Source organism: Schistocerca nitens, chromosome 3, assembly GCF_023898315.1.
Source record: "Schistocerca nitens isolate TAMUIC-IGC-003100 chromosome 3, iqSchNite1.1, whole genome shotgun sequence".
Classification (NCBI taxonomy): Eukaryota; Metazoa; Arthropoda; class Insecta; order Orthoptera; family Acrididae; genus Schistocerca; species Schistocerca nitens.
The window spans coordinates 507,939,493-507,953,427 of NC_064616.1; positions in this window are offsets into that span (position 1 = coordinate 507,939,493).

Here is a 13,935-nt window from a genome sequence, read left to right on the forward strand (position 1 = left end):
AAACTATTCAAATGTAGTCTTTTCGCCGTAGTTAATTTCGTTAATCAATCAATAATTACAGTAAACTTCGTTAACATGTGTCGTCCTTTAGTAACAGAATAGATTACAGGATCGCTATACTCGCTATCGCTTGCATAGCTTGTTGTGCTATGACTGAATTTCGTATGTTATTTGTCGCAAAGACAATAGAAACACAAATTCGTGCCGGCCGCTGTGGCCGAGCGGTTCTAGGCGCTTCAGTGTGGAACCGTGCGACCGCTGCGGTCGCAGGTTCGAATACTGCCTCGGGCATGGATGTGTGTGACGTCCTTTGGTTAGTTAGGTTTAAGTAGTTCTAAGTTCTAGGGGACTGATGTCCTCAGACGTTAAGTCCCATATCGCTCAGAACCATTTGAACCAACACAAATTCGTAGACCACCACGTAAAAGCTGCTGCCTTGCTGGCATACAAATTTTTCAGATGCGACGCCAGAAAAAACAGTTCGCTTAAATTGAGAAATACTGTTCCTTCTTCTATCAACTTCGATGTGACTACTCATATTTCAGCATACCTGTGAACACAGATGAATTAAATTGATGAGGATTAGAGAATGAATTTTAAAGGAATCCTCCCTCGAAGCGATCTCTCTATTCGTTTTTAGCAAGTCTTTAGTATTTTGAATTGTTTTTCATGAACATCACATGGTTGGCAAATTCTTACCGTCGACGTGGTAGCCGTGACCCTTAACCTCTGTGTTACGATGACTTTGTCGAAGTACGATAAACATTACGGCTGTGGAAGGTACGCATGAATCTTCAACATCGATTTTCTCGGAAACTCTGGATCGTCGCATGAATCGCCGCTAGCCAGGTTCTCAAGACAGACACAATTAAGACCCATGAGAACCCGTCATTAACAGGTATGATGACCCCTCGTCGCTGAAGGATTTCCTTGTTTTCGCTACGCCTTACGACCTATCACCATTCCCACGTAATCTAACTGCACAGCATTGTGAAACTCCAACTGCTGCGTTTCCTGTGGTTATGCCAAGAATTGTAATTGTGAAAACTCTCACTGAAAAGGCACACTGTGATATTGGATATTGCGGCTTACAGTCTCTCTTCAGGGCCTATCTGCCTGTCTGCTTCTACTATGGCGACTAATAACTGGTGCATTTCTCCTGACACGCTTCGTAGAGAATCACGGCGTTCATACATCAACGATAGATGTTTACCTGTCATGGAAATAACAGCCAAAAGATGATAGCACCTACAATCACTTTACGTCGCTCTCGAAGTGATTTTCTAAAATATTAAAAACTAAACTCCGTCCGAACAGGCCTTGGGAGACCCAACGGCACCGACAGGCCGCCGTGTCATCCTCATCCCACAGGCAGGGCATGTGGTCAGCACACCGCTCTCAAATGGTTCAAATGGCTCTGAGTACTATGGGACTCAACTTCTGAGGTCATTAGTCCCCTAGAACTTAGAACTAGTTAAACCTAACTAACCTAAGGACATCACACACATCCATGCCCGAGGCAGCATTCGAACCTGCGACCGTAGCAGTCGCGCGGTTCCGGACTGAGCGCCTAGAACCGCTAGACCACCGCGGCCGGCACATCGCTCTCCCTGCCGTATGTCAGTTTACGAGACCGGAGCCGCTACTTCTCAATCAAGTAGCTCCTCAGTTTGCCTCACACGGGCTGAGTGCACCCCGCTTGCCAACAGCGCTCGGCAGCCAGGATGGTCACCCATCCAAGTGATAGCCCAGCCCGTCAGCGCTTAACTTTGGTGATGTGACGGGAATCGGTGTTACTACTGCGGCAAGGCCGTTGGGTCTAAAATATATTTGACTGTTCAAAACATCGGGGTACTGTGAATGTGGGATCTTTGCATTTCAAGTGCGTTATACACTACTGGGCATTAAAATTGCTGCACCACGAAGATGGCGTGCTACAGACGCGAAATTTAACCGACAGGAAGAAGATGCTGTGATATGCAAATGATTAGCTTTTCATAGCATTCACACAAGGTTGGCGCCGGTGGCGACACCTACAACGTACTGTAATGAGGAAAGTTTCCAACCGATTTCTCATACACAAACAGCAGTTGACCGGCGTTGCCTGGTGAAACGTTGTTGTGATGCTTCGTGTAAGGAGGAGAAATGCGTACCATCACGTTTACGACATTGATAAAGGTCGGATTGTAGCCTATCACGATTGCGGTTTATCGTATCGTGACATTGCTGCTCGCATTGGTCGAGATCCAATGACTGTTGGCAGAATATGGAATCGATGGGTTCAGGAGGGTAATACGGAACGCCGTGCTGGATCCCAAAGGCCTCGTAGCACTAGCAGTCGAGATGACAGGGATCTTTCCGTATGGCTGTAACGGATCGTGCAGCCACGTCTCGACCCCTGAGTCAACAGATGGGGACGTTTGCAAGACAACAACCATCTGCGCGAACAGTTCGACGACGTTTGCTGCAGCATGGACTATCAGCTCGGAGACCATGGCTGCGGTTACCCTTGACGCTGCATCACAGACAGGAGCGCCTGCGATGGTGTACTCAACGACGAACCTGTGTGCACGAATGGCAAAACGTCATTTTTGCGGATGAATCCAGGTTCTGTTTACAGCATCATGGTGGAAGCATCCGTGTTTGGTTACATCGCGGTGAACGCACATTGGAAGCGTGTATTCGTCATCGCCATACTGGCGTGGCACCCGGCGTAATGATATGGGGTGCCATTGGTTACACGTCTCGGTCACCTCTTGTTCGCATTGACGGCACTTTGAACAGTGGACGTTACATTTCAGATGTGTTACGACCCGTGGCTCTACCCTTCATTCGATCCCTGCGAAACCCTACATTTCAGCAGGATAATGCACAACCGCATGTTGCAGGTCCTGTACGGACCTTTTTGGATACAGAAAATGTTCGACTGCAGCCTGGCCAGCACATTCTCCAAATCTCTCACCAATTGAAAACGTCTGGTCAATGGTGGCCGAGCAACTGGCTCGTCACAATACGCCAGTCACTACTCTTGATGAACTGTGGTATCGTGTTGAAGCTGCTTGGGCAGCTGTACATGTACAAGCCATCCAAGCTCTGTATGACTCAATTCCCAGGCGTATCACGGCCGTAATAACGGCCATAGGTGGTTCTTCTGGGTACTGATTTCTCAGGATCTATGCACCCATTGCGTGAAAATGTAATCACATGTCAGTTCTAGTATAATACATTTGTCCAATGAATACCCGTTTATCATCTGCATTTCTTCTTAGTGTAGCAAATTTAATGGCCAGTAATATATTATTCAGTTTAAAAAGTCACAAATTGCTGCTGCCAAGTCCGGCCAAAACTTCGCAGTCCTTGGTAAACGACAAGATGGTAAGTCGTTTTTCTAATGCAGCATTACCGTTACACTTCACGGCAACGCTAACAACCAGTGTTCACTTTAAACCCATGACTGTCCAATCCGAAAATTATGATTTCGAACTTGAGTAAACCAAATCTAAGTCTGCTAGATATTTAGTCATAGTTACTGCTCACGGTATATTGCGTTGTCCCAGTTATACAAAGGCTTTGAGATTCATGAGCAAGTTCAATACAGTACGCCTCGTGAATTTTGTGTTGCACACGGAAGAACAACCATCACGTCTCACTGTTTACAGAAATATGCGAAAAGGGTAACTGAACTGTCAAATATGCAGTTCTAGCAATAGTTAACGTTCTATTAATGATGTTCTGTAGATAATACTGTTCCGAGATATACTATTACACTTCACAGAGCTCTAGACGATACAGTTTTTCTGCTCAGAAGCTATCGTAAGATCTGCCACAGAAACGTCGTCTTCCCAAGCCATCTAAGTTGCTAGAACACAGGATCGTTATTGTTTCTTATTGACTGTTACCTGCACACGCCTGTACAAGGCAATCACCATTCTATCTGTTCCCATAAAAACTGTTTTCCCCTGTTCAGCTAACCACAAAGCCTTGTTAAAATTAATTTAAAAAATTCCGAAAATTTAATACAGATAAAATTAAATTAAAATTCATGTGTCACTACTTACTCTTTTCTGAAGGAGTAGAGTCAAATCTCATTTTCGGCAATGTGAAAAGAGGTGATTTCACAATCAGCGTTCACACCATTTCCAGTGCATACTGCATTATTTCACAACATTTATTCTCACAGTTCCACACATAAATTTAACAGAAATTATAATTTAACATTCACATACACTAATCATTCATTCTCTCATTCACTCTGATATACTAAATATTTCGTAGTATTAACAAAAATCCTAATTCCATGAATGCCAGTATTTCGTAAAATGTATCTGTATAGTAAGGCAATTACTGCTCTCTTGTCTGAACTGTGTTAATTACAGAAAAATCACGTCTGTAAATTTCTTATATGGACAACATTAGCAAATGAGCTATAATGAGCTATAATAGTGTCACAACCTAATTATTACTCCAAAGCAGAAAATATATTGTTTTAGGTACATTTGTGTAAGTGGAAGTTAGTGAATTTACAGTGCTCAATTATTTTATTTGAAACGCTCTTGTAATCAGGTCAAGTGTAAAATGTCATCTTCATCTTGTATCAGATATAAAAAAATCAAAGGTGAATGTTTCTGTATCATTTCGTGCTGTACGTAATCACCATTGGACTTGCCAACAAAGGCCTAGTGACAAGTTGGAACCTCACACGACAGCGCATCTACGCATTACGTGAACAGAGAAGCCATCAAAATACTGTTGTTTTTTTTAATAGAAAATATAATGTTACTACTTGACAGCATCTCAGACCATATATTTAAAACGATTGACTTATTATTAATGTAGTGTTTAGACGAAAATACCGTGAAGCTTGCAGTTTCCCTTTGTAAGGGAATAGCCGATTTCCTTCTATATCCTTCCTCAATCCGAGTTTGAGCTCCGTCTCTTTTAACCTTGTGTACGTGACGTTAAATCGTGATGGCATATAGTTAAAACGCTGGTCTCGTAGTCAGGTGGAGGACGGTTCAGATGCCCGTCCTGCGATCCAGCTTTAGATTTTCCGTGAATTCCATAAGACGCTTACGGAAAATGCTGGAATGGTTCCTTTGTAAGGGAATAGCCGATTTCCTTCCATATCCTTCCTCAATCCGAGTTTGAGCTCCGTCTCTTTTAACCTTGTTGTGTACGTGACGTTAAATCGTGATCTTCCTTCTAGTACAGCTAGGCCTCACTTTGCTAATTTTGACATATTATGATTCTCCTTAATTTCTTTGAAGATAAGCGATAAAGTCCGTTTCGTTGCAGTCGATATCTGTGGCTGTCAGCCCTGGCAGTAATGAAGGAACGGGGGATGCGGAGTGCAGCCAGGGTCTGCCGGCCGTCGGCTGTATCACGAACTGCACGCCAGCCAAACCAGCTCGTTTTGTGGCATGCTGTCCCTTGGAGGAACCTGTTATCGGGAACGTGGACAACGTAAGTATTCATCAGCTGTTCCCAATTACTTTGAACAATAACACGATCACAGTTCAACATATGCTTACCAACATAGTGAACACAACGCCGCAACCGTCGTTTGTTTCTGCAGTCAACCTGGTTTCTCTGCACAATGCATATTCGTCTGCGAAGCACAATGGGAGATCTTTTCTTTGTGGAAAACGTAAGTATCCGTCAGCTGTTTTCAATTACTCTGAACAATAACACCAACAACGTAAGTATCCGTCAGCTGTTTTCAATTACTCTGAACAATAACACCAACACAGTTCAACATATGCTTACCAAAATAGTGAACACAACGCCGCAACCGTCGTTTTTTCTGCAGTCAATCTGGTTTTTCTGTATAATGCATATTCGTCTGTGAAGCAAAATGGGAGATCTTTTCTTTGTTGGTTTTCGAGCTCCGTGGTGGAGGATTATATTATTTTAAGAAAGACAGCAATCAGCTACTTTTCTATGTATGGCAACAAGCGTTTCGGTCTCTTGCCCATATTCAGTTGTCCTAATATATATATATATATATATATATATATATATATATATATATATATATATATATAATCTCCAATTCATATTTCGTTAAAAACTTCGACTGCAGTTTGGATACTGCAGCTGACATGTGCAAAATAACAATTTAACTACTACACGTCTTGAGTTCTATATTTATGACATACTAGTAGCACTTACTTTCTTTCTGCTTGATGTTGGTCCAATTTTTCGGATTTATAACCGTGGCACAAACACTTTTTTTATTACATATCGCGTACTGCAATATTTTAGTGCAATATGCAAAGAAAAAGTGTTTGTGCTCTATTACGAATGCGAAAACCTGGGGAAACAACGAGCAGAATAGAAAGTAAATACGTCTAACAACCAATGTATCGTAAATACACAGCTCGCAAAATGTAGTAGTTAAAAATGTATTTTGCACAGGGCTGTAGCAGAATTTCTATTGCAGTCGATGTTTTTAACGATGTACTAAATTGAGATAACAATGTATTACGCCGATAGAAGACCGGCGAAAGCCCAAATCTATTGACATAAACAGAAATACCTAAAGAAGTGGCTAGCTAGTAATAGAGCTACCAACTATCAGATGCATTTATACTTACATGCGGTAATGAAGTATACACGTTACATCACAATCCCAGATGGCGCCCACTTCACGTTCAGACTGCAAGTGTTCGTGCAAGTTACCGATATACAGGAACAGGACTAGTGATCTTTAACACTGACACAGGCAAGTATGTCGTCATCAAGGAATGAAGGCGGAAAGTTTGAAAATTGTTGGGAAACGTAAAAATTAAAGATGGTCCAGCAAATTTAAACACACACACACACATATATATATATATATATATATATATATATATATAGGAACATGCACACTCACGCACACACACTGTATAATGTATCTCCTCCCCCGTCTCTCCTACAATCAGAGCTTACTACGCTCTGAGACGCACCACGGAGAAGTTATCCAAATTGAACGGAAATGGTTAGATGTGATGCACGTGTACAGACGAACAGATGATCACTATTTCATAACAACTGGATGATTTATTCAAGAGAAAGGGCTTAACAAACTGGATTAGTCAATAACGCGTTTGTTCACCTCTGGCCGATACGCAAGCAGTTATTCGGCTTGGCATTGATTGAGACAGTTCTTGGATTCCTCATGAGGGATGCTGCGCCAGATTCTGTCCAATTGGAGCATCAGATTGGCGAATTCCAGAGCTGGTTGGAAGACTCTGCCCACAATGCATTTGGGGAGAGATCCGGCTACAGTGCTGGCCAGGATGGGGTTTGATAAGCATGAAGAGAAGCAGTAGAAACTATCGCTGTGTGCGTGTTGGCATTATCTTGTTGATATATGAGCCCATAATGCCTTGGCTTGAAGGGGAATAAAACGGGGCGTAGCAAATCGTCGATGTACCGATGTGCTGTAAGAGTGCTGCGAATGACAACCAAAGGGTTCCTGGTATGGAAAGAAATGGCATTCCAGATCATCATCATCATCATCATCATCATTTTTCGGGCCCTATTGCGGGCGACAGTCAGATTTGTATGCCACCGCTCTCTGGGGTGTCTCTAGACGCGTCTTCGCTAGTCATCGGGGCTCAGTTCGAAGCGGGACTCATCACTGAAGACAATTCTACTCTATTGAATGAGATTCCAATTCCGAGGACGTGCCTGGAGACGAACTGGAGAGCGGTGGGATACCAACTTGGCTGTTACTCACCATACAGCCTGATACCTGAAGTGATGGTCTGGGGTGCTATTTCATTTCAAAATAGGACCCCTTTAGTTGTCAACCGTGTCATCCTTACACCACAGCGATACGTCGCCGATATTCTACTACATATATCTTGCCCTTTATAGCAAGCCATCCTGGGCTTACATTTCAGCAAATAATATCCTCCCACACTGAACGATAGCTTCCACTGCTTGTCTTCAAGCTTGACAAATTCTACTGGGGCCTGCACGGTCACCGGATCTCTCCCCAAATGAGAAAGTTTGGAGCTTTATGGTCAGGTCCCTCCAACCAGCTTGTGACTTTGACGATCTAACGCCCCAGCTGGTCATAATTTGGAGGACTCTATCAATCAATACCAAGCCGAATAACCGATTGCATAAGGGCCAGAGGTTGACTAACGCGTTGTTGACTTGTTCAATTTGCGAAGTCTTTCTCTTGAATAAATCATCCAGTTTTTCTGAAATTGTTATCATCTGTTTGTCTGTAGATGTACATCACATCTACCGATTTCCTTCCCATTCGGATCACTTCTTCTTGTTCCTTCGTTTTCTTTGTTTTTTTGTTTTTTTTTGTTTTTTTTTCTTATAGTGTATTTCAGTCGCATTTTAGTGAAAGTTGAACTAAAATGTAGCCCCATCTTGGCTTTACTCAAAAGCATCAGGTCGCCTTTACAAAAATTACGACGCTCTTAAAAAAGTCTCTGAATTGTGTAGAATGACGAAAATGTTGTCAACTATGTTTTCACTAGTGACTTCAAATAGTTATTTATAGGCTGACTCGTGAGCTACATTGGTAAATTTCATTCGGATATTGTATATTATTTACTATGGACTATTGGAACCATTATGTAAGATATTCTTTAAAACAGGTATACATACACATATCCAGCAGTCACAGGCACTGCAAACCACGTGTTGCTTCCACAGACTGCCTCCATCTCTTTCTGTTTGGTGCTCGATTCCTCCAGCCAACTTCAGTCCCCAGGGTTGCAAGGTCCTTTGTCAAGTCGTCCATCCAGAGGCGCCTTGGTACCCCTACGGTTCGTCTGGTGTTAGGTTTCCCTTAAGGTGCTTTCTTCAGTTGCCTTGCTTCCAGTATACTGGCTGCAGAGCCTATCCATTTAATTCTTTTGCTCTTCAGCTTCTGTTGCACCAAGAGGTAGATTTCCTGATTCTTCCTCATTCCCTGTTATCCTTAATCTACGACTGGTCCCCGTATCTTCCTCATTGCTCTTCTTTCAAATGTTAATAGTTTCTCCTTTTCTCGTTTAGTCATGCTCCAGGTTTCTGAACCGTAAATGACAGCTGGGCATATTGCTGTGTCATATACTCTCATAATAGTATGAACCGATAGTGATTTAGAGCTGAGGGAACACATACCTTTTATTCCAACTTCTATTCTTTCTTTAATGTCCATGTCTAATCTGTTGTTGCTGGTAAACCAAGATTCCAAGTATTTGAATTGGTGAACTCTCTTGAACCTCATGCCATGTATCTCAATAAATTCTCACGGCTCTTGTCTTCTCCCTAATTGTATGAATTCCGTTTTGTTTTGATTCCTCTTTTGCCCAACCTTCTATGCGTATTCCGTCATTTTCTGGTACATTTCTTTCGACTCATTGTTTAATTTACTTAGCAGTACTACGTCATCTGCATGTGCCAGATAACTGAAATTACCATTCATCTGTACCCCAGCCCAGTACTCCGATCAACTGTACCAGTTCATATATTTTAAGTGCATGCTCTCAACTCCGTCTTTAATTTATTGTCTTGTTATGCTGTCCTCCCCTGGGGTCTTGTTGTTTATGAGTCTTCTGTTTGCAATCTTCACATCCTCTTCCGTCACCTCCCACTCCTCTTCATATTTCTTTTCCTCTGGATTGTTCGAAAATAAATTCTCATCTGGGTCTGTCCACAGTTATAAACAGTTAAAAACCAATATTTGCTTACCCCACGCAATTAACGAATTAGTAATATGCGGTTGCCGAAGATAAGTTTTAGTTTAAATTACAGTCCCAAAAACTTCAACAACACGAAATAAAATCGACTGCTGCTTTTATACCCATGTTGCTGGCTTTGCCAACAGATGGTTGTTCTGGTAAACTGTTGAAAGTTCAATCTGTGTACTACAATTCTTTTCAGACACAGCAGAGCCTCAAATTCATTATTTTCCACATGCTTGTTAATTGTCTCAACATTATATAACGTAGGCTTCCACAGCTGGTGTTTGTGATATTGCTGACATATAGTTTATAGGCCTAAGGATTGAAATTAGAGAAGTTGTGGACTCTAGTGCTAAATAAAACAAATAGCACCAACTCTTCCCCTCTACAAGCTTCACAGCTTACATCGGTGCTACACTTAGGCAGCAGTCTGAAGAGGTTACCCAACAGTTTCTAGGATACATATAGGCATTTCGACTTATTGAGCTTGTTTTGAGTCTGTAACAGCATTCTGTGTCATTAATGCCTCCGATGAAATCTCTAGAAGTAGAAAACAGAGAACAGAAGGAAGAGAACTACGCCTTTGACCACAGCCTTATGCCCGAAAATCAGATATCAGAAATGGTTTAATATTCTTCCCAAGCCTAAAATTTGTGCAAAAATGCATCAGCAACGCCAATATTACAGTGTTTATATCTAGTATTTTCATGTTATTTCCGACGTACACCCATATCCGTCAAATTAGTGCCTAAAACATGACTGTGAACTCTAAAGTATGTGCCACCTACAATGTTATTTCCATAGTTACAAATAACAGAGAGTTGATACTTCAAGTTAGTTTCAAAAGATCAAAACTAACCTGGCCAGTCTTCAACTGCAGAAAATATATTTTGGCTAAAATACTAGGTAAGCACGTAATAACATCGCTGTGGACTCTGAAATTAAGTGTCTCAGTGCTGTCTCCATGTCCAAACTATATAGCATTGATCACAGACCATCATCGACAACTGATCATCAGCACTGACTACTGATCAACACTGATCACTGATCATCGTCATTGGCTAGTGCCCATCATTCTCTATTTGCAATTCTCTTTTCACCTAACAGTATGCAGGGTAATTTCCCGTTAACCGTCAATACACACTGACCATCATTTTCTATTAATCTTAATTCCTCACCTAATAGTGTGCAGGGTACTAGTGATCAGATATTTCTACATCTTCCTCACATATTTTGCTGTCTCACCATTTATTTTCATCACACATGTATGAACACAACATCAAAAAATAATGTACAATGTTTCCACATCCCCTCATCATCATTTCACGGATTTATACATCACAGCAAATATCCTCTCTCTTTAATGCTTACTTTAATGAGGAAACAACATTATCATATGTGTTACACATGGAATGCAGTTTTTCATTGTATAACAGCAGAAAATGGCACCGTTTTTTATTGTACTGGCGGTAGTCATTCTCATCATATTGCTATGCTAAATACTTAATAGGATGTGTGGTAAACTGCTATCTGCCATGTTCTCATTGTTTACTTTCTTCATTCTTGGTGTTGTTGTTGTTGTGGTCTTCAGTCCTGAGACTGGTTTGATGCAGCTCTCCATGCTACTCTATCCTGTGCAAGCTTCTTCATCTCCCAGTACCTACTGCAACCTACATCCTTCTGAATCTGTTTAGTGTATTCATCTCCTGGTCTCCCTCTACGATTTTTACCCTCCACGCTGCCCTTCAATACTAAATTGGTGATCCTTGATGCCTCAGAATATGTCCTACAAAGCGATCCCTTCTTCTACTCAAGTTGTGCCACAAGCTCCTCTTCTCCCCATTTCTATTTAATACCTCCTCATTAGTTATGTGATCTATCCATCGAATCTTCAGCATTCTTCTGTAGCACCACATTTCGAAAGCTTCTATTCTCTTCTTGTCTAAACTATTTATCGTCCACGTTTCACTTCCATACATGGCTACACTCCATACAAATACTTTCAGAACGACTTCCTGACACTTAAATCTATACTCGATGTTAACAAATTTCTCTTCTTCAGAAACGCTTTCCTTGACATTACCAGTCTACATTTTATATCCTCTTTACTTAGACCACCATCAGTTATCTTGCTCCCCAAATAGAAAAACTCATTTACTATTAAGTGTCTCATTTCCTAATCTAATTCCCTCAGCATCACCCGATTTAATTCGACTACAGTCCATTATCATCGTTTTGCTTTTGTTGATGTTCATCTTATACCCTCCTTTCAAGACACTGTCCATTCCCTTCAGCTGTTCTTCCAGGTCCTTTGCTGTCTCTGACAGAATTACATTGTCACCGGCGAACCTCGAAGTTTTTATTTCTTCTCGAAGTTTTTTAATTCCTACTCTGAATTTTTCTTTTATTTCCTTTACTGATTGCTCAATATACATATTGAATAACATCGGGGATAGACTGCAACCCTGTCTCACTCCCTTACCAACCAATGCTTCCCTTTCATGCCCCTCGACTCTTATAACTGCCTTCTGGTTTCTGTACAAATTGTAAATAGCCTTTCGCTCCCTGTATTTTACCCCTGCCACCTTCATAATTTGAAAGTGAGTATTCCAGGGAACATTGTCAAAAGCTTTAACTAAGTCTACAAATGCTAGAAACGTAGGTTTGCCTTTCATTAATCTGTTTTCTAAGATAAGTCGTAGGGTCAGTATTGCCACACGTGTTCCAACATTTCTACGGAATCCAAACTCATCTTCCCCATGGTCGGCTTCTACGAGTTTTTCCATTCGTCTGTAAGGAATTCGTGTTGGTATTTTGCAGCCGTGGCTTATTAAACTGATAGGTAATTTTCACATCTGTCAACACCTGCTTTATTTGGGATTGGAATTATTATATTCTTCTTGAAGTCTGAGGATATTTCGTCTGTCTCATACATCTTGCTCACCAGGTGGTAGAGTTTTGTCAGGGCTTGCTCTCCCAAGGCTACCAGAAGTTGTAATTGAATATTGTCTACTTCCAGGGCCTTGTTTCGACTTAGGTCTTTCAGTGCTCTGTCAAATTCTTCACGCAGTATCATATCTCCCATTTCATCTTCCTGAAACTCTCTACAGCCTCTGGTTCTGTTAGTTTATCCGGGTCCCATCTCCTTAAATTCCCACCTTTTTGCAATTTCTTCAGTTTTAATCGACAGTTCATAACCAATAGATTGTGGTCAGAGTCCACATGTGCCCCTAGAAATGTCTTACAATTTGAGACCTGGTTCCTAAATCTCTGTCTCATCATTATATAAACTATCTGAAACCTTTTGAACCAAGTGTTAGCTATGATTAAGTTATGCTCTGTGCAAAATTCTACCAGGCGGCTTCGTCTTCCATTCCTTACTCCCATTCCACATTCACCTACTAAGTTTCCTTCACTTCCTTTTCCTACTATCGAATTCTAGTCACCCATGACTATTAAATTTTCGTGTCTCTTCACTATCTGAATAATTTCTTTTATCTCATCATACATTTCATTAATCTCTTCGTCATCTTCGGAGCTAGTTAGCATATAAACTTGTACTATTGTGGTAGGCGTGGGCTTCATATCTGTCTTGGCCACAATAATGCGTTCACTATGCTCTTTGTAGTAGCTTACCCGCACTCCTATTTTTTTATTCATTATTTAACCTACTCCTGCATTACCCCTATTTGATTTTGTATTTATAACCCTGTATTCACCTGACCAAGACTTTGTTCCTCCTGCCACTGAACTTCACTAATTCCTACTATATCTAACTTTAACCTATTCATTTCCTTTTTTAAAATTTTCTAACCTACCTGCCCGATTAAGGGATCTGACATTCTACGCTCCGATCCGTAGAACGCCAGTTTTCTTTCTCCTGATAACGATGTCCTCTTGAGTAGTCCCCGCCCGGAGATCCGAATGGGGGACTATTTTACCTCCGGAATATTTTACGCAAGAGGACACCATCAACATTAAACCATACAGCTAAGCTGCATGCCCTCGGGAAAAATTACGGCTGTAGTTACCCCTTGCTTTCAGCCGTTCGCAGTACCAGCACAGCAAAGCTGTTTTGGTTAGTGTTGCAAGGCCACATCAGTAAATCATCCAGACTGTTGCCCCTGCAAGTACTGAAAAGGCTGCTGCCCCTCTTCAGGAACCACACGTTTGTCTGGCCTCTTAACAGATACCCCTCCGTTGTGGCTGCACCTACGGTACGGCTACCTGTATCGCTGAGGCACTCAAGCCT